Source organism: Lutra lutra, chromosome 18, assembly GCF_902655055.1.
Source record: "Lutra lutra chromosome 18, mLutLut1.2, whole genome shotgun sequence".
NCBI lineage: Eukaryota > Metazoa > Chordata > Mammalia > Carnivora > Mustelidae > Lutra > Lutra lutra.
Genome location: NC_062295.1, coordinates 14,404,526 through 14,426,551, shown reverse-complemented (window position 1 = coordinate 14,426,551; position 22,026 = coordinate 14,404,526). Strand labels below are relative to the sequence as shown.

The 22,026-nt window shown below is 45.4% G+C and overlaps 1 protein-coding gene and 1 non-coding gene across 3 annotated transcripts in view; both read left to right on the top strand.

Annotated features, from left to right (window-relative positions):
- The window catches only part of SYT17 (synaptotagmin 17), an 88,278-nt gene that overhangs the window by 24,675 nt on the left and 41,577 nt on the right, over positions 1 to 22,026 (top strand). The gene's annotated exons all lie outside the window — the stretch shown is intronic.
- On the top strand, positions 12,872 to 12,944 carry TRNAK-CUU (transfer RNA lysine (anticodon CUU)). Its single transcript has one exon. It is a non-coding gene; the product is annotated as a tRNA-Lys (tRNA).

Here is a 22,026-nt window from a genome sequence, read left to right as displayed (position 1 = left end):
GGTACTTACCCATGGTTGCACACTTGGAATGGGGAATGGAACCTGAGCCTGAGTCTAAGCCTACACCCGTACATAATCTATTTAGGAAAAAGCCCCGGCCAATGACTTTGTAAATTGATCTAGCCTATGTAAGTCAAGTGGGATAAGACTGCATTTTTCATAAGTATAACCACATTTTTATATGAATATGTGCCTTTTTCCTTCTCCCTTTGGAGTTATCTTAGAAGGAATTCTGTGTTTGCTTGGAACGTGTTGTTGAACAGAGCCTTCAGAGTTCAAGGGGCACGCTCATGGCTTTCCTCAGCAGCACCAAACTGACTGGATTTTTTTTTTTAAAGATTTTATTTATTTATTTGAGAGAGAGAGAGAGAGAGAGCATTAGAGGAGAGAGGTCAGAGGGAGAAGCTGACTCCCTGCCGATCAGGGAGCCCAATGTGGGACTCGATCCCAGGACTCCAGGATCATGACCTGAGCCGAAGGTAGTTGCTTAACCAACTGAGCCACCCAGGCGTCCCTGACTGGATTTTTTAAAACGTCCACAGGACAGTCTGATTTGGGAACCAAGACAAGTGTCAGTGTGGGATTGCTGTTTTTTTGATTAAGGAATAGAAAAAAAAAATTGCATAACCCTGAGATAAAGAGATTTACTTTCCTTGTGTGGCCCTCAAAATGTCTATTTATATCAGGAATCTTGGTTAAACTTGACAGAACCCATCTCAAGCTAGCTTTGGTCAAAGAGGAAGACTTGTGGTCATGTGGGGTCCCAGTACCATTGGGTCTGGGACTCAGGTTATGCCTTGGGAATCTTTCTCAGCTGCAATGTTCCTCCATTCGGCCTTCCTCCATCGTCTTTCTTCTCAGGAAGACCCTTCTTCTTTTTTTTTTTTTTTTAAATTTTTTTTTTTATAAACATATATTTTTATCCCCAGGGGTACAGGTCTATGAATCGCCAGGTTTACACACTCCACAGCACTCACCATAGCACATACCCTCCCCAATGTCCACAATCCCACCCCCCCTCCCAACCCCCCTCCCCCTTTTAACCCTCAGTTTGTTTTGTGAGATTAAGAGTCACTTATGGTTTGTCTCCCTCCCAATCACATCTTGTTTCGTTTACTCTTCTCCTACCCCCTTAACCCCCCATGTTGCATCTCCTCTCCCTCATATCAGGGAGATCATATGATAGTTGTCTTTCTCTGATTGACTTATTTCGCTAAGCATGATACCCTCTAGTTCTGTCCACGTCATTGCAAATGGCAAGATTTCATTTCTTTTGATGGCTGCATAGTATTCCATTGTGTATATATACCACATCTTCTTTATCCATTCGTCTGTTGATGGACATCTAGGTTCTTTCCATAGTTTGGCTATTGTAGACATTGCTGCTATAAACATTCGGGTGCACGTGCCCCTTCGGATCACTACGTTTGTATCTTTAGGGTAAATACCCAGCAGTGCAATTGCTGGGTCATAGGGTAGTTCTATTTTCAACATTTTGAGGAACCTCCAGGCTGTTTTCCAGAGTGGTTGCACCAGCTTGCATTCCCACCAACAGTGTAGGAGGGTTCCCCAGGAAGACCCTTCTTATGCACAGGAGCAAAAGTGGCCGCAAGTTGGCCCAGGCTTCCCTTCCACCAACCAGGACATACATGGGGAAGACAGGTCCTCTCTTCTATGAGTTCCGGAAGTCCCAGGGAGGATTCTCGGGGGCCCGTCCTTTTTTGAGTCCTGCCCTTGTCCACGTGGTGGAAGAAGGTTGGTTCTTCTTCTACCGTGTGGTTCCACATCCACATTCTGGCCGGTGGCCACTGCTCAGGAGCCTTGCAGTGGGAGTGAGTGTGGTTTGGGAGAAGGAATGCTGAATGTCTTCTTACTTAGCTGCCATGATTGCGGTTCTTTCTTTCTTTGTTGCCTCTTCCCTGGCTAACGCTTTCCTGGCCAACCTCCCCAACTAAAGAAGCTGAGTAGGCAGGACCCTGGTAGCAGGCGGATGTCAACTCTTTGGAAGTTCCTGGAAGTAGAGCAGAGTACCTCATGGTTCTTCGCTGTTGGGTTTCCTTCCCTGGGGGAGGCACTCTCAAGGATGGGTCCTAATGAGAGGGCACATTGGCCCTGGGCAAGTGTTCTCTGACCTAGGCTGCGCTCTCCTCGAAGCAGACCCTGAGACCAAGATTTGAGAGCAAGTATTGTATATCAGGGTGATGCCAAGAAGAACCAGAAGGGAAGCGGAGGGTGAGACCTATACTAAAGGATGTGTTATAGGGCATTTACCACTCTGGGCACCTGGGTCGTGATCCGCCTGGGCACTCAGATAGGGGTGATGGCGCCCGAGCTTTTACTCATCAGCTCCCTGCAGGTGGAGGCTGAGGGCTGCTTCCAGAAACCCTTAATTCCCTGGGCTCCTGCAGCCTGTTTCGTGGACATGGAGAGGGAGGACTCTGGTGGCCACAGAGACTCCTCAGGATGGGGAGAGGTGGGACTGGCAGTAGGGAGCTCGGTGGTCTCTGGCAGTGATGTGGTCAGGCCCGGGGGCGGGTGGCACCTTCTGCTTCCCCACACTCACTCTTGTGACGGCTCGGAGTGCAAGATCTTCTGTGCTCTCCCTTCCCTCTGCTTGCCACTTCTCTCCATTCCTCCTCTCATCCGGTCAAAATGCTGAAAAGCAGATGGATAAGACTCCTGGTTAAACAGATGCTGATCTCCCCTTCCTGTAGGGGCTGTGATCTGCAAGTGAATCCCTTGGCAGCCGTCACTCTCGGCTTTGGGGTGGATCGGCGGGGACAGTCCTCAGCTTTCCCCACTCAGCCAGTGTCTCCTCTCCTGCTCATAGAGGCAGGGAACGGGGATGGTTTGGAATATTGCGGGACCTGGTCTCTGCGTTTTAGAAATCCCAGAGCGAGGTGCTGGGCCCCACCAGTTGTCTGCTCCTTAGTGCCTGTCCCTTGTTCCCAGCTGTGGGCCCAGGCAGCCAGTTCTGGGTCCAGCGGGGGATGTCCCCCTCTGTATCCTGTTGATGTACAGCTTAAGACTTGGCCAGACTCTCCATAACATCAGCTTCCGCTTCTGTGTATTCTCGGTGCTTCTGGCGTGGGGAAGGAACTCGTTAGATGTTTTCTGAATTGAATAAATATTGTTGTGTAAAGAGGATTAGCTTTAGAGTTAGACTAAAGGAGTTGGGACCTGGTGAAGGTCCCGGCTTCACCCTTTACCAGCTGTGTGAATTTGAGCCCCACTCCTCACCTGTCGGTTAGGGATAATAATGTAATGCTTACAGCATGGGAAGTTGGGGCAGTGACGTGAGGATAATAATAGAGAGGGCTGACTCTGACCTAGTACTCACTGTGTCAGGCATGGGGCTAAGCATTTCTATTGTATTAACAATTGTTACCAGCCCATTTTATAGATAGGGAAACTGAGGCATGCATTAAGTAACATGCCCAAGGCCACAGGCCTGGGATTTGCACCCAGGCTGTCCAGCTGTTAGCCATTCTACTCCACTATATTCCATCTTGATAAACCAAGATCAGGCAGGCAAAGCCCCTGGCGTATAATATACACCGAGTAGGGACTAACTGGGAGCTGCCGTGCAGGGAAGGAGGAGGGAGGAAGCCGAAAAGAGGAAGGAGACATTGGGAAGCAAGTAAGGCGGAGGCCATGAGGAATTGGCCAGAGGTTCTGATTTGTGTTTCAGTGGATGCTACTTTGACCTTACCGTGTCCCAGGCAGATAGAGATAGAAAGAATTTTAGGACATTTTTTAGAAGGAAAAACCGGTCATGACTTCAGACACCCAGAGTTATGTGTTGATTGGGCCCAGAACCTGGAAACTGCCAGAAGTGACACACACCGCCAGCCTCTCCTGACCGTATATTGTATTTTGAGATCGTTCACCGCCAGATACTCTAACAGGCGAAGCCCTGGACAAAGCAAATGTCAGTTTTTTAATGAGCATTCCTCTTTAACTTACCCTGAGCTGCTTTCAGCCTGACTCATTCAATAGGATGCTGGCCTTTCTGTGTGTTAAAAGAGTCCCCCGCCTAGGTTTTGGTGAGCAACCGTGTTTTGGCAACACTGTGCAGCCAGTGCCGGGCCCAGGCCAGAGCCTTAGAAGGCAGCATTAACTAGAAATTTCTTTTCATGTGGTCCTTCTTGTTTTCCTCCTCCTGAAATAGAAATGGAGTTTACATCTCAGATCTCAACATGAGCTTTTGGTTCCTAGTCATAATGTCATCTAGAAGGGGAACAAGAGATGGTTTGGTCCGAGCCTGTTTTCTAGATGAGAAGACTGCAGCACAGAGTGAGTGTTGAGTTGAGTGACTTGTCCAAGGTCACACAGCTTTCAGTGATAGCTTTTGAGTTAGGTTGCCTGACTTCCAGGTGGGAGGTCTTACCTCTGTGGCACACTGTTTTACCTCACATGGGAAAGGATCTGTGGTGCCCGAGAGCCCTGGAATATACAGACTTCGGTTCAAGTCCTGGCCTTTATACCCTCTAGAGGTGTGGGGCCCAGAGTTACCATATCATCTCTAAGCCTCGGTTTCTTTGTCTATAAAATGAGGGTTATATCGTGTGCTGGAGCCAGCTTTCCCTGGCTCACAGAGCTAATTGTAAATTTTCAAGCATTTCACAAGCCGATTAACTTCACACTGAAGTCAGCCATTGTGTATGAAATGGACACATGCTACCGATCGGAGCCCTTTCCCCTCCTGGAGGGCTACATACTTATCTGCACATCACTGACCATAGTGGTACTTACCTTAGGGTGTTTTTTTGGGCTACCAGGGGGCTGGTTCACTCGAGGCTGAAAGCGCAGAGCCTTGACGTATGTATACAGTGGTGCCACATGAAGAGGACAGCCCCACAGTCCCGCAGTCCTCAGGCCAGCAGGAGCCCAGCCATTTCCTGTGGTGTGACCTTGGGTGGTTACTCTGTTGCTGATAATGACAATTGCTGACTCTTCCTGAGCTTGTCCCATAGACCAGCCGTGGTTTTAGGGCTTTCTGTATACATCTGAAAATCCCTGAGGGACTGTCATTATTCCCCACTTTTCATTTTAAACACCCGAGGCACGGGAACGCCTGGCTGGCTCGGTTGGTAGAGCGTACAATGCTTGACCTCAGGGTCGTGTGTTCAAGCCCCACTTTGGGGGTAGAGGTTACCTTAGAAAAAGAAAATCTTAAAAAAAGTTTAAAATAAGCTAAATTCAAAACCAGAGGTGCAGAAAGTCTGGGGAGCTCGCCCAAGGCTATGCAGTTAGTGAATGGGGGAGTCTGACTTCACAGTCTGGCGTCTGCTCCCAGCCTCCACCCTGTCTTGCTGAGGCCCAGCTTCCTCCCGTGGAAAATGGCAGGAAAAGCAAATTGGAGCTCAAGAGTTGTGGGGAGGGTGGCATCTGCTTATGCCTGCCGTGTTCACACCGGCCCAGCACAGTACTGGTCCTCACATCAGGTGTGCTGACTGCTGGTAAGCCGTAAGGAAATGTTGCTGTCCATCATTACCGTGATCGTGGTGCTGAAATCTTAGCTGGGGAACTTGGACTCCGTGTGACCAAGGAGATTAAAGCAACATTGGCCAGCAAGTAATTTGTCAACCCCAGCTGGGGTTGAGCAGATGAGGTTGGAGCTCTTGAGCAGCTGGCAGGTTGGGTGGCCCAGGTGTCTGGCGATCAGCTTCAGAGAGAATGTCGGGGCTCTGCTCCGAGAAGGAGAGGTGGACGGTCTCAGGGGGCTTGTCGCCATGGACTGAGGCTGTTCTCATGGCAGGTTCTGGGGCTACAGACAAGTGTGAGACCCGGTCCCTTCCTTTAAGACTCTCGGTATAACAAATAGTGAGCACCTGTCAGTGCTTGGGAAGCATTTTCCGTACATGACCCTGTTGAATCATGTAAGCCTGTGAGGTGCACTGATCATCCCCACGTTCCACGTGAGAAAACAGAGGTCCCAGTCAGTGAATGACTTGCCTCAGATGTTCAAGGAGTAAATGTTGAAGCCAGGGCTTGAACTGAGGTGACCTCAACACGTCCTCCTTTCCTGGAGTGGCCTCTGAGAAACAGTCATGGCCATCGATAACTAGGATACAAGGTGAAAATGAGGGGAGCCCTAAGGGAATGGTCTTCAGTTCCAGCAGCAGCAGAACTGAGTCTGGCCAGCTTAAGGGAAAGGATAAATAAAATGATAACAGATTTACATACTAAATGCTGAGCTCTGAGCTCTTCCTACTTATTAACCCATTTAATTCTTTCATCAACTCAGCCTGATAGGTGTTCTTACGATCCCATTGCATAGATAAGAACACAAAGGCAGGGGAGTTGGGGAATCTGCTCACAGAATAAGTAGTAGAGCCGAGATTCATACCAGGCTTTCTGGGAGAAAAAGAAGGCCATCCTGAAGGGTGGTGGAGTAGTTCATAGAAGCAAAGGAATAATTGAACCTCGAGGCACCCGGGCAGCTCTGGGACCTTCTTGAGCAGAGCTCCATGGACTTGTCTGGTGGGGTCAGATGCCCAGGCTTAGCCCCACCCAGACCACAGCCAAAGGGGTTCTGGGACCAGAGTAAGTGGGGAGAGATGTCGAATAGACCAAAATAATACTTGCTGCCTGTAGGGCTCCCTAAAACCTGAAACTGAGAGAAAGTGCGGGATTTTAAAAAAGATTTTATTCATTTGAGAGAGAGCGAGAGAGTGCGTGAGTGTGGGGGAGGAGCAGAGGGAGAGGGAGAGGCAAACCCCCCGGAGCAGCAAGCATAGAGCCTGAACAGGGAGCCCTTCGAGGGACTCAATCCCAGAACCCTGGTATCATGACCTGAGCCGAAGATAGATGCTTAATCTGCTGAGCCACCCAGGCGCCCCACTATTTTCCTGTCTTATGTCGGCTGCCCTAAGAAGCCCCGTTATTAAAACACACACACACACACCCCTTACTTTTAGGGCACCTGTCCTACAACTGAACTCAGTTCTTTTTTTTTTTTTTTTTAAAGATTTTATTTATTTATTCGACAGAGAGAGATCACAAGTAGGCAGAGAGGCAGGCAGAGAGAGAGGAGGAAGCAGGCTCCCCACCAAGGAGAGAGCCCGATGCAGGGCTCGATCCCAGGACCCGGGGATCATGACTTGAGCCAAAGGCAGAGGCTCTAACCTTCTGAGCCACCCAGGCGCCCCCTGAGCTCAGTTCTGACACTCACTGCCTGGAGTTAGCTCAGATCCCGCAGGTGAAGGGCTCCATCCTCACCGACCGCCCCCATTCCAGGTGCCAGTTACAAGTCCCAAGGTGAATCCATACTTCTGACAAACCCAGCTATCAATCAGGGGGGGTCTCCTGACCTCTGCCTCAGGTTCTGTAATTTGCTAGAATTGCTCACAAAACTTAGGGAGACATTTTACTGTTTTTTGTTTGTTTGTTTGTTTTTTAAAGGATATAACTCAGGAGCAGCCAGATGGAAAGCAAAGCATAAGGCAAGGTATTGGGGGAGGGGCACAGGACCCTCTCGGGGTCCACCACCTTCCTAGTACCTTGATGTGTTCACTAACTCAGAAGCTCTCTAAACACTGTTATTTAGGAGTTTTTTTTTAAATGGAAGTTTCATTACATAGACACAATTGATTAAACCTGTTGGCCATTGGTGATTGAACTCAGCCTCTCCTCTCTCCCCTCTCTAGAGGATGGGTTTTGGGGCCAAGAGAGTTCCAACCCTCTAATGTGCCTTTGTCTCTCTGGCAATCAGCCTTCCTCCTGAAGCTATCTGGGGACCCCCAGCCCTTAGTCATCTCATTAGCATCCAGAGGACGCTCTTATCTTCCCCAGAAATTCCAAGGGTTTTAGGAGCTGCGTGCCAGAAACTGGGGACAGAAACCAAGTATGTGTTTCTTACTGTGTCACGGGGCAACTCTGCCACCCCCTCACTGTGATGTCCAGCACACACCTTGGCCGTCCTCCGTCTCAGGTTACTCATGGGTACAGTGAGGATAATGCTAGTCTCTCTCCAAGGGCCTGCAGTATGGATTAAGTGAGAAAATAAAGGAAAGGACTCAGGATCCCGTGCCTGGCACAGAATCACCCAGTAACACTGGATAATGTAGGAAGAAAAGGTTGAATTCCCTAGGGGTTGAATTCTGGGAAAAACTTCATTTAAGAGCAAAAGAAAGGGAATGAGAACAATGAAGACCAAGAATTGGAAGCTGGGAGGGAGCACGGTCATGCCAGTCGACAGGAATTTCAAGAAGAGCTTTTCCCCACTATAGAACTTCATGGGGGTGTCTGTTATGTCCCCCGTTTTCCCCAAGAAGTTAGGTAATGAGGCCCAGAGGGGTTCAGCAGCAAGTCCAAGGCCACACAGGGAGTATGTGCTAGAGCTGGCATTGAAATGTAGGACTGTGACCTCAGTCCTTTGCCTGATCTACCGCCGCGTTAGTTTCCCGGGACTGCGTCACAAGTTCCCACAAATCGGGGGGTGAGGCCACTGCAGCAGGAATTTATTTTTTTGTGGCTCTCTCGTGGTTCTGGAGTCTGGAAGTCCGACATCAAGGTGTTGGAGGGAGTTGGTTCCTTTCTGGAGGCATCGAGGGGGATCCCGTTCCATGCCCTTCTCCTGGCTTCTGCTGGCGTGGCAGTCCTCGGTGCTCCTCGGCTTCCAGATGTATCACCTGACTCTGCTTCTGTTGTCACGCTGTGTTCTTCTCCATGTGTGTCTGTCTTCTTTTTTTTTAAAAGATTTTATTTATTTATTTATTTGTCAGAGAGAGAGAGAGAGAGCGAGTGAGCACGGGCAGAGAGGCGGGCAGAGACAGAGAGAGAAGCAGGCTCCCTGCCAAGCAAGGAGCCCGATGTGGGACTTGATCCCAGGATGCTGGGATCATGACCTGAGCCGAAGGCAGCCACTCAACCAACTGAGCCACCCGTGTGTCTGTCTTCCTATAATAACACCAGGGCCCATCCGATGCCAGGGTGGTCTTGTCTTAATTACAGATGACCAGACCCCCATGTCCCAGTAAGGTCATATTCACAGATGTCATGGGTTAGGGTTTCATCCTGTCTTTTGACGGAAACAGTCTAATGTGTAACAACTACCCTAACCCCAAATGCTAGGGCAGAAAAGAGGGATGCGTGAGAACATGGAGTGTGCGGTCCCTCCCTGCAGAAATTATAGGACACGAAAAGTCCAGGAGCCTCATCAAAGAGTGTTACGGGAGGTACTGGAGAAGCAGGTAAGCACAACATGAGTGGAAGAGGGAGTCGGAAGGAGAGGTGGCTTGAAACGGCAGAGGAGCAACGAGGTGCAGCCAGAGAAGTCCTTTTAAAACGTTAGGTCTAATTAGGTGACTCCCTGCCTAAAGCCTTCTTTGGCTCCCTGTTTCTCAGGTAAGTCCATACTCCTCACCTAGCGACAAAGCAGGAACTAACTTGTCTTCTGCCCCAGCCTCAGGTCTGCACCAACCCCTCACCCCAGGCCCCCTTACCCCGTCACTTGTCCATATTGGCCGTTTGGGTTATTGTGTGTGCCTGTTCCTTGGCCCTCTGACCCCTGTCCCTACTTCTGCAGGGGGTGTCTTGGGAAGGTCACTTCCCACAGCGCTCTTTTATTCTTCGGAGCACACACCACAGTGCTAATGAAGTCATCCCATATCCATTAGTCACGCACGGTAATTAAATAAATAATGCTCACTGTCAGGAACTGCATTACAGGGACCTTGACTGTCGTGCTCATTGCTGTCCTCTGTGTCTAGCACCATCAGGATAATCATGGAGCACCCACTGTGTGCCAGCCCTGTGCCCTCCATGTGGTGGATACTCTGTAAATAACTACTCATGGGACTCTTGGGCTGGACCTGAGGTTGGGAGATGATGGTGAGACCCAGAGAAGCAGAGAGGGACATGCTGCACAGAAGTGGAATGAGTAGATGGAAGAAGGGTCTGAGGACTGGGCTGTGCTGGCTCAAAAGCCCTCCCTTACGAATGGATCAGGAAGATGTGGTCCATACACACGATGGAGTATGATGCCTCCATCAGAAAGGATGAATACCCAACTTTTGTAGCAACATGGATGGGACTGGAAGAGATTATGCTGAGTGAAAGAAGTCAAGCAGAGAGAGTCAATTATCATATGGTTTCACTTATTTGTGGAGCATAACAAACAGCATGGAGGACAAGGGGAGATGGAGAGGAGAAGGGAGTTGAGGGAAATTGGAAGGGGAGGTGAACCATGAGAGACTATGGACTCTGAAAAATAATCTGAGGGTTTTGAAGGGGTGGGGGGAGGGAGGTTGGGGGATCCAGGTGGTGGGTATTGGAGAGGGCATGGATTGCATGGAGCACTGGGTGTGGTGCAAAAATAATGAATACTGTTACGCTGAAAAAATAAAAAATTAAAAAAAAAAAGCCCTCCCTTAGGGGCGCCTGGGTGGTTCAGTGGGTTAAAGCCTGAACCTTCGGCTCAGGTCGTGATCCCAGGGCCCTGGATTCGAGCCCCGCATCGGGCTCTCTGCTTGGCAGGGAGCCTGCTTCCCCCTCTCTCTCTGCCTGCTTCTCTGCCTACTTGTGATCTCTGTCTGTCAAATAAATAAATAAAATCTTTAAAAAAAAAAAAAGCCCTCCCTTAGCTGGTAGAACCTCTCTCCGCCCTTGTCAGTGAGTGCCCTGGCCCATCCTGGCCGCTGCTCCTTCTGCTTGAGGGGGACTCTCCCTAACGTCATTTGTATCCACTTTTAGTCCTTTGTTACAGACACTGGGTGGCTGGAGACAAGGCTTCATGTTGTCCTTTCCAGTTTGGGTTGATACCGTTGCATGTTCTGGAGCAATCTCTCTTAGAACAAACATCTTGGCTATAAGATGTTCAGTAGGAGCTCAATTTACAATAGAGTCAGGATATCGCTCTTGAGATGCTTGAGTGGATCAGCAGTACGTTGACTGAATTTAGATGGCCATTGAATGCTAGACCCAAACTCCGTATCTTTCCGTTGAGCTTCTCTCCTGTCTTCTCTGGAAAGTTTAGCTTCATTTGCAGGATATAAACAAACATTTCTCTGTGTCAGCATTCATCAGGACTCTGTCTGTACAGAGTAATGTAAAATCACTACCCTCAAGGAGGTCATTGTCTTGTGGGGCAGAAAGACAGGAGGAAAGATGGTTACTGCCTCAAAAATGAAAACAGAGCCTTACCTCACACCATACACCAAAACCAAGTCCAGATGGTCCAAGGACTTAGATTTGAAAGGCCAAACCTTTAGAAGGAAAAGAAGGAGACTATTTTTACAACTTGAGCATAGCAAAGCATTTCTAAAAAAGTCATTAAGCACAAGCCATGGAAGAAGACATTGGGTGCATTCTCCCACATTAAAATTCTGCACTCGGCTCATCAGAAAATATGGTTAAAAAAATTAAAAGTCAAGCCACAAACTGGGAAAATATATTTGCTATACACACGTATTAGGTTGCTAGGGCTGTTGTAACAAAGTACTAAAAACTGAGCTGAGTGGCTTCAGCAACAGAAATTTACTGTCTCACAGTTTTGGAGGCTAGCTAGCAGTTCAAGATCCAGATGTCAGCAGGGATATGATCCCTCTGAGGGTTCTAGGAAGGATCTGCTGGAGTCCTCTCTCCTGGTTTCTGATAATTCCACGGCTTTTGGAAACATAACTTAATTCTTCGCATAGCTCTCCTCTAATATGCATGCATGTCTGTGTCCAGTTTCTCTCTTTTATAAAGATACTGGTCATACTGGATTAAAGGCCCATCCTACTCCCATATGACTTCATCCTACGTAATTCCATCTGTAAGGATGCTATTTCCAAATAAAGTCACATTCTGAGATCCTGGGGGTTGGGACTTAAACATGAATATTTGGTTGTGGGGGTAGGGCGACACACAACTCAACCCATAACAACACACAACCTATGGGTAATATAGTATCCATAATATTTAAAGGCCTTTTGTAAATTAATAAGAGAAAGACAAATACCCAACAGAAAAATGGGCCCAAAGAAATGAACAGGGTTTTCATGAAAGAGAAAGTATAAAGAGCTGATGAACATGAAAGTGGCCAGGGAAATACAAACTAAATCCAGAATAAGATTTCCAGGGGGCAGGAATAATTAGAAAGCTTTACCGTAACAGACAGATAGAGTCCAGTCTGAAATATATATTACCAGGCACGCCGCGGGCATACAGAGGGGCATTGAACTCACCCAGAAAGAATGTCAACGTTTCCCGTGCAAAGAGGAAATGCAGTTAAAATCAGTATATGACTAGATAGTCATTCAAACAAAATATTTTAGCAGCCCGACTGATCCCATGCCCGGTCAAATGTTAGTATTCAGTCTTGGTGGCTTGTGGGGAGACTTCTGTCCCATCCTTCTGCTGGTCGTCATGAAATTAAGTTCAGCCCTTTGGGCTGGTCTTGCAGTTCATACTGAGCAGCAGAAAAATATCAGCAGAAAAACATTTTTGATATATCTTGATCTACTCTTTGACCCCATAATACCACTAGTGGGTTTTATTTGAAGGATGTAATCTGGGGTGCTTGGGTGGCTCAGTCGGTTAAGTGTCTGCCTTTGGTTTGGGTCATGATCCCAGGGTCCTGGGATCAAGCCTCACATTGGGCTCTTTGCTCTGTGGGGAGCCTGCTTCTCCCTCTGCCTCTGCCCCTCCCCCTGCTTGTACTCTCTCTCATGCTCTCTCTCAAATAAATAAATAAAAATCTTTTTTTAAAAAAGGATATAATCTAAAAGAAGAGTTTAGTGGCCAATTTTAGGTCATTTAATGCCCATTTAGGTCATTAAAAATAACCTAAGTACCTAGCAAAAGGAAAATGGTTAAAATAAATTACAGTATTTTAGCCTAATGGAATATTCTGTGTAGACATTAAAAATGAAACTAATGGGGCGCCTGGCTGGCTCAGTGGGTAGAGCATGTGACTCTTGATCTCAGGGTCATGAGTTCAAGCCCCATGTTGGGCATAGAACTCAAGAATGAATGAATGATGGGGTGCATGGGTGGCTCAGTTGTTCGGCTCAGCTCATGATCCCAGGGTCCTGGGACCGAGCCTCATATCGGGCTCTCTGCTTAGTGGGAAGCCTGCTTCTCCCTCTCCCACTCCCCCTGCTTGTGTTCCCTCTCTCACTGTCTCTCTCTCTCTCAAATAATAAGATCTTTAAAAGAAAAAAAAGAATGAATGAATGAATAAGATACTTATGATGTCTAGGTGCTAACGTGAGAAACAAGCATGTCTGTTCATTTAAGTTTGGGGGGTGGTTCAGAATGTGCCTGTGTCATCAGTGCAGTTATGCAAGTAATATTTTTGTGTATTGACATGGACTGCGGAAGAATTCCAAAGGGGACAGGGTGGAGGCAACAGAGACTAGAGGGCGTGACGCAGTGTGGCTGGGATGATTGTTGGAGTTTTGCTTTTTTAAAAAATCCATTCCTATTTTAATGTTGTTCATGCAGTAAGTGAAGAGACAAAAGATTTCTCGCGACCCGTGAGAACAAAGATGGGGAAGCACAGAGCAGCCTTGTTTGGACCTCGTGGAAAGTGACATCTGGAAGCCTCTGCTAGGCGTGTGAGAGCCCGAGCGCCATTTTGAATGTCCGATGACATCTATCTCATGATAGATGTTGGAGGACGTCTACCAGGACAGCCAGGCTATTGTTTTTCACAGAAAGTGTCCTTTGTCCCAGATGGTTTTCTTTGAGTTTCTTTTTATTGATTAGAACCTAGTGGTTTTCAAAGGCTGTGGGGCTGAGGGGTGAGGGGGGGAGGATTTTTGTCTGCGTAGAGAGCAGAGCGGCATTTGTACAAGCTGCTTGTAAGGGCTTGTAGGATGGCTTCTGGTTTCATTTGAGTAATTTACAGATTGTCTATTTTGGTTCTCCCAAGCCCACCCCATGTGGTTCAACCAAATTAAGCACATCAGGCTCTTCAAAAAGGAAACCGGGACTGTTTATTTGTGACGTGGCGTTAAAATGGGAAAAGGGAGAAATGGCACCTGTCACCCAGTTTCTTCTCCCAACACAGCTTCAGTTCTCTTGAGGTTGAGTAGGGCAGGCAACAGACCCAGGGGGGGACCCCGCTTCAGACCGTGACGTGGCGGTGGTGACCCTCCACAGAGGGGCTGTGGAGCCTGTTCTTTTTTTTCTTTTTTTTGAATTAACATATAATGTATTATTTTCCCCAGGGGTACAGGTCTGTGAATCTTCAGGCTTACACGTTTCACAGCACTCACCATAATACATACCCTGCCCAGTATCCATAACCCAGCCACCTTATCCCTACTCCCCCACCCCCAGCAACCCTCAGTTTGTTTTGTGAGATTAAGAGTCTCTTATTGTTTGTCTCCTTCCCAATCCCGTCTTGTTTCATTTTTTTCCCTCCATAACCCCCAGACCCCTCACCCTGCCTCTCAAATTCCTCATATCAGAGAGATCATATGATAATTGTCTTTCTCTGATTGACTTATTTCACTTAGCATAATACCCCCTAGTTCCATCCACGTCGTTGCAAATGGCAAGATTTTGGGGGGGTTTTGATGGCTGCATAATATTCCATCACACACACACACACACACACACACACACACACACACATACACATATACATATATATACACATACATATCATATCTTCTTTATCCATTCATCTGTTGATGGACATCTAGGTTCTTTCCACAGTGCGACTATTGTGGACATTGCTGCTATAAACATTCGGGTGCACGTGCCCCTTTGGATCAGTACATTTGTATCTTTAGGGTAAATACCCAGTAGTGCAATTATGAGTCATAGGGTAGCTCTATTTTAAACTTTTTGAGGAACCTCCATGCTGTTTTCCAGAGTGACTGCACCAGCCTGCATTCCCACCAACAGTGTAGGAGGGGTCCCCTTTCTCTGCATCCTCACTAACATCTGTCATTTCCTGACCTGTTAATTTTAGCCATTCTGACTGGTGTGAGGTGATACCTCACTGCAGTTTTGATTTGTATTTCCCTGATGCCAAGTGATGTTGAGCACTTTTTCATGTGTCTGCTGGCCATTTGGATGTCTTCTTTGCAGAAGTGTCTGTTCATGTCTTCTGCCCATTTCTTGATTGGATTATTTGTTCTTTGGGTGTTGAGTTTGATAAGTTCTTTATGGATTTTGGATACTAGCTCTTTATCTGATATGTCGTTTGCAAATGTCTTCTCTCTGTCAGTTGTCTTTTGGTTTTGTTGACTGTTTCCTAGCTGTGCAAAAGCTCTTAATCTTGATGAAGTCTCAATAGTACATTTTTGCCCTTGCTTCCCTTGCCTTTGGCGATATTTCTATGAAGAAGTTGCTGTGGCTGAAGTCAAAGAGGTTATTGCCTGTGTTCTCCTCAAGGATTTTGATGGATTTCTGTCTCATATTGAGGTCTTTCATCCATTTTGAGTCTCTTTTTGTGTGTGGTATAAGGAAACGGTCCAGTCCTATTCTTCTGCATGTGGCTGTCCAGTTTTCCCAACACCATTTGTTGAAGAGACTGCCTTTTTTCCATTGGACATTCTTTCCCCCTTTGTCGAAGATGAGTTGACCATAGAGTTGAGGGTCCATTTCTGAGCTGTCTATTCTGTTCCATTGATCTATGTGTCTGTTTTTGTGCCAGTACCATACTGTACTGATGATTAAAGCTTTGTAATAGAGCTTGAAGTCTGGAATCGTGATGCCACCACCTTTGGCTTTCTTTTTCAACATTCCTCTGGCTATTTGAGGTCTTTCCTGGTTCTATATAAATTTTAGGATTATTTGTTCCATTTCTTTGAAAAATTTGATGGTATTTTGATAGGAATTGCATTAAATGTGTAGATTGCTCTGGATAGCATAGACATTTTCACAATATTTGTTATTCCAATCCATGAGCATGGAATGTTTCTAGGTTTCTTTGTGTCTTCCTCAGTTGCTTTCATGAGTACTTTATAGTTTTATGAGTATAGATTCTTTGCCTCTTTGGTTAGATTTATTCCTAGGTATCTTATGGGTTTGAGTGCAATTGTAAATGGGACTAACTATTTAATTTCTCTTTCTTCTGTTTTGTTGTTGGTGTGTAGAAATGCAACTGATTTCTGTGCATTGATTTTATATCCTGACACTTTACTGAATTCCTGTATGAGTCCTAGCAGTTTTGGAGTGGAGTCTTTTGGGTTTTACACATAAAATATCATATCACCTGCAAAGAGTGAGAGTTTGACTTTTTCTTTGCCAGTTTAGATGCCTTTAATTTCTTTTTGTTTTCTGATTGCCAAGGCTAGGACTTGTAGTTCTATGTTGAATAGCAGTGGTGATAGTGGACATCCCTGCTGTAATCCTGACCTTGGGGGAAAAGCCCTCAGTTTTTCCCCGTTGAGAATGATAACTCTCGTGAGTTTTTCATAGATAGCTTTGATGGTATTGAGTTATGTAACCTCTATCCCTACACTTTGAAGAGTTTTGATCAAGAAAGGATGCTGTCCTTTGTCAAATGCTTTTCAGGGGGCACCTGGGTAGCTCAGTGGGTTAAAGCCTCTGCCTTCGGCTCAGGTCATGATCCCAGGGTCCTGGGATCGAGCCCTGCATTGGGCTCTCTGCTCAGCAGGGAGCCTGCTTCCCTTCCTCTCTCTCTGCTTGCCTCTGCCTACTTGTGATCTCTGTCTGTCAAATAAATAAATAAAATCTTTTTTAAAAAATGCTTTTCCGCATCTGTTGAGAGTATCATATGGTTCTTGTTCTTTCTTTGATTAATGTATTGTATCGCATTGATTGATTTGGAGATGTTGAATCAACCTTGCAGCCCAGGAATAAATCCCACTTGGTCATGGTGAATAATCCTTTTAGTGTACTGTTGGATCCTATTGGCTAGTATTTTGGTGAGAATTTTTGCATCCTTATTCATCAAGGATATTGGTCTCTAATTCTCCTTTTTGGTGGGGTCTTTGTCTGGTTTTGGAATCAAGGTAATGCTGGCCTCATAAAATGAGTTTGGAAGTTTTCCTTCCATTTCTATTTTTTGGAACAGTTTCAGGAGAATAGATATTAATTCTTCTTTAAATGCTTGGTAGAGGGGCACCTGGGTGGCTCAGTGGGTTAAGCCTCTGCCTTCGGCTTGGGTCATGATCTCGGGGTCCTGGGATCGAGCCCCACATTGGGTTCTCTGCTCGGCGGAGAGCCTGCTTCCTCTTCTCTCTCTGCCTGCCTACTGTGATCTCTCTCTCTCTGTGTCAAATAAATAAATAAAATCTTTAAAAAAAATTTTTTTTTAAATAAATAAATGCTTGGTAGAATTCCCCTGGGAAGCTGTCTGGCCCTGGGCTCTTGTTTATTGGGAGATTTTTTTTTTTTAATATTTTATTTATTTATTCGACAGAGAGATCACAAGTAGGCAGAGAGGCAGGCAGAGAGAGAGAGAGGAGGGGAAGCAGGCTTCCTGCTGAGCAGAGAGCCCGATGCAGGGCTCGATCCTAGGACCCTGGGATCATGACCTGAGCCGAAGGCAGAGGCCCAACCCACTGAGCCACCCAGGCGCCCCTATTGGGAGATTTTTAATGACTGCTTCAATCTCCTTACTGGTTATGGGGCTGTACAGATTTTCTATTTCTTCCTGGTTCAGTTTTGGTAGTTTATACGTCTCTAGAAATGCATCCATTTCTTCCAGATTGTCAGATTTGCTGGCGTATAGTTGCTCATAATATGTTCTTATAATTGTTTGTATTTCTTTGGTGTTGGTTGTGATCTCTCCTCTTTCATTCATGATTTTTATTAATTGGGTCCTTTCTCTTTTCTTTTGATAAGTATGGCCAGGGGTTTATCAATCCTATTAATTATTTTAAAGAACCAGCTCCTAGTTTCATTGATTTGTTCTGCTGTTCTTTTGGTTTTTATTTCATTGATTTCTGCTCTGATATCCATTATTTGTCTTCTTCTTCTGGGTTTAAGCTTTTTTTGGTGTTCTTCCTCCAGCTCCTTTAGGTGTAGGTTTAGGTTGTGTACTTGAGACCTTTCTTGTTTCTTGAGAAAGGCTTGTATGGCTATATCCTTTCCTCTCAGGACTGCCTTTGCTATGTCCCAAAGATTTTGAACAGTTGTGTTTTTTTCACTTTCATTTGTTTCCATGAATTTTTAAAATTCTTCTTTAATTTCCTGGTTGACCCATTTATTTCTTAGTAGGATGCTCTTTAGCCTCCATGTATTTGAGTTCTTTCCAGCTTTCCTCTTGTGATTGAGTTCTAGTTTCAAAGCATTGCGGTCTGAAAATATGCAGGGAATGATCCCAATCTTTTGGTACCAGTTGAGACCTGATCTGTGACCCAGGATGTGATCTATTCTGGAGAATGTTCCATGTGCACTAGAGAAAAATGTGTATTCACTTGTTTTGGTATGGAATGTTCTAAATGTATCTGTGATGTCCATCTGGTCCAGTGTATCATTTAAAGCCTTTATTTCCTTGTTGATCTTTTGCTTAGATGATCTGTCCATTTTAGTGAGGGAGGGTGTTAATGTCCCCTACTATTATTATATTACTGTTGATGTGTTTCTTTGATGTTGTTATGACTTGGTTTGTATAATTGGCTGCTCCCATGTTAGGGGCATAGATATTTAAAATTGTTAGATCTTCTTGTTGGACAGACCCTTTAAGTATGATATAGTGTTCTTCCTCATCTCTTAATATGGTCTTTGGCTTAAAATCTAATTTATCTGATATTAGGATTGCCACCTCAGCTTTCTTTTGATGACCAGTAGCACGGTAAACTGTTTTCCACCCCCTCACTTTAAATCTGGATGTGTCTTTGGGTCTAAAATGAGTTTCTTGTAGACAGCATATTGATGGGTCTTGTTTTTTTTTAAATCCATTCTGATACCTTGTGTCTTTTGATTGGGGCATTTAGCCCATTTACATTCAGGGTAACTATTGAAAATACGCATTTAGTGCCATTGTATTACCTATAAGATGACTGTTACTGTGTATTGTCTCTGTTCCTTTCTGGTCTGTTACTTTTAGGCTGTCTCTTTGCTAAAGGACCTCTTGAAATATTTCCTGTAGGGCTGGTTTGGTGTTTGCAAATTCTTTTAGTTTTTGTTCATCCTGGAAGCCTTTTATCTCTCCTTCTAGTTTCAATGACAGGCTACCTGGATATAGTGTTCTTGCTGCATCTTTTTCTCGTTTAGTGCTCTGAATATATCATGCCAGACTTTTCTGGCCTGCCAGGTCTCTGTACTGCCAATCTAATATTTCTACCGTTGTATGTTACAGACCTCTTGTCCCAAGCTGCTTTCAGGATTTTCTCTTTGTCACTGAGACTTCTAAGTTTTACTATTAGATGACAGGGTGTGGACCTATTTTTATTGATTTTGAGTGGGGTTCTCTGTGCCTCCTGGATTTTGATGCTTGTTCCCTTCGCCCAGTTAGGGAAATTCTCTACTGTAATTTGCTCCAATATGCCTTCTGCTCCTCTCCCTTTTTATTCTTCTTCTGGGATCCCAATTACTCTAATACTGTTTTGTCTTATGGTATCACTTAGTTCTCAAGTTCTCCCCTCATGGTCCAGTAGTTGTTTGTCTCTCTTTTGCTCAGCTTCTTTATTCTCCATCATTTGGTCTGCTATATCACTAATTCTCTCTTCTGCCTCATTTCTCCTAGCAGTAAGAGCCTCCATTTTTTATTGTACCTCATTAATAACTTCTTAAATTTTAACTTGGTTAGATTTTAGTTCTTTTATTTCTCCTGAAAGGGATTTTTTTTCTCCAGAAAGGGATTCTCTAATATCTTCCATGCTTTTTTTTGAGCCCAGCTAGCACCTTGATAATCATCATTCTGAACTCTAGTTCTGATGTATTACTAATGTCCATATTGATTAGTTCCCTAGCTTTCGGTACTGCATCTTGTTCCCTTTTTTTGGAGTGAGTTTTTCCACCTTGTCATTTTATCCAGATAAGAATAGATGAATGAGAGAACAAAATACTAAAAGGGTAGTAATGACCCCAGAAAAATATACAAAACCAAATCAGAAGAGACTCAAAACCAGGGGGGAGAAGAAAGGGGGAAAAAAAGAAAAGAAATTTCATATATATATATGAATATATATATGTATATATTAGATTGGTGAATAAAACAGAGGCCACAGGCTTGATTTTGGGTGTATTTTGGTCTGTGAGAAGAAATTTAAAAAAAAAATTACCTTCCAAAATTTTAAAGAAAGAAAAACTTACATATATATAAATAAGGGTAAACACGATGAAAGGATGGAATAGCACTGTATAGATGAAAATTTAAAAAGATTCTTAAAAAAGAATTGATAAGAAGTTGGTTGAAAAAAGGAAAAGAAAAAAAGAAGAAAGAATGTGATCAGGCTGGAGACTAGAACAAAGCCATGTGCTAGATTTAGGGTATATTTTGATTTATTAGAAAAAATTGTATCCCAAAATTTTAAAGAAAAAAAAACCTCTATGTATACAAAAAATAAGATTAAATACAATGAAGGGATAAAATATGAGTATAACAATGAAAGCTAAAAAAGATTTTTAAAAAGGTATTAATAAGATAAAATAGTTTTAAAAATGTTAAAATGGGAAAGAGGAAAAATTAAGAAAAACAGAATAAGAAAAAATTTTTAAAAATTAACTTTAAAAGACTAGAGGATTGTGGGGAAAAAAGCCATGAATTCTGTGTGTTGCTTTCCTGTATCTCTGGAGTTCTGCAGTTCTCATTGGTCGATAAACTTAGTCTTGGCTGCATGTTCTTGCTGATCTTCTGTGGAGGGGCCTGTTGTAGTGATTCTCAAATGTGTTTGCCCGAGGTGGAATTGCACCGCCCTTGCCAGGGGCCGGGCTAAGCATCTGCTTAGGTTCCCTCTTGGAGCTTTTGTTCCCTGAACACTTTCCATAGAGCTCTGGAGGACAGGAATGAAAATGGCAGCCTCCCATTCTCCTCCTGTAGGAGCTGAGAGCTCGGGGCCCCACTCCTTAGTGCACTCTCAGAGAAAAGGGCTCAATCCCTGACACCACCCCCGCCCCGACACCATCTCCGTGGTCTCCAGCTGCGCTCCGAGCTCACCTGGCCTGTGACTGAGAGTTCCTATCTCTGGCACATGGCCCCATTTGGAGTCTCCAAACCCAGCAGATCCCTGCAGCTTGCTCCTATAGCGCTTCTCCCAGAGGAGGAAGGTGAGTCTCCCCAGATCTGCCACTTGTCATTGGGGGGGTCCCTGCCTAAAGAGCAGTGTCCCGACTATGCTGTGGATCATGGTTAAAGGTAACCCCGAGCTGAGAGCCCCCATCTCTGCCATGGGCTTCTCCGCTCCTATACCTGGCAGCTCTGCCACACTCAGACACCCCTGGTCTTTTTGTATCCCTGCGGGTCCTGAGACCACACTGTCCCCATGAGGATTCCCCCCCACCCGCCCTAGCCTCTGGAGCAACGTCCCTCAGTGGAGCAGACTTCTAAAAGTTCTGATTTTGTGCTCCGCTGCTCTCTCACTTGCTGGGAGCCGGCCCCTCCCCTGTGGTCCTGTCTTCCTGAATGGCTCGGATTCACTTTCTCCCTATGTCCTGCCTTCCCGAAAGGGATCGGTTTTCTGTCCTAGAATTGCTGCTCTTCTCTTCTTCTCCCTGTTGAGTTTGTAGCTGTTCAGAATGGTTTGAGGGGCGCCTGGGTGCTCAGTGGGTTAAAGCCTCTGCCTTCAGCTCAGTCATGATCTCGGGGTCCTGGATCGAGCCCCGCGTCGGGCTCTCTGCTCAGCGGGGAGCCTGCTTCCTCCTCCTCTCTCTCTCTCTCTCTGCCTGCCTCTCTGACTACTTGTGATCTCTATCAATAATAAAAATCTTTAAAAAAAAAAAAGAATGGTTTGATAACTATCCATCTGAACTCCTGGGACCTGATGATATTTAGGTCTCCTACTCCTCCGCCATCTTGCTCCTCCCAGTGTAGCCTGTTCTCGTGGTCATCTGGATTGAATTTGCTCCACGTGCTATGGACATGGTGGTGGAGAGTTGGATACAGTCCTTGCGTTCATGGAGGGCAAGAAAACATCACATAAGGACAAAGTGCCTTGAAAGACATAA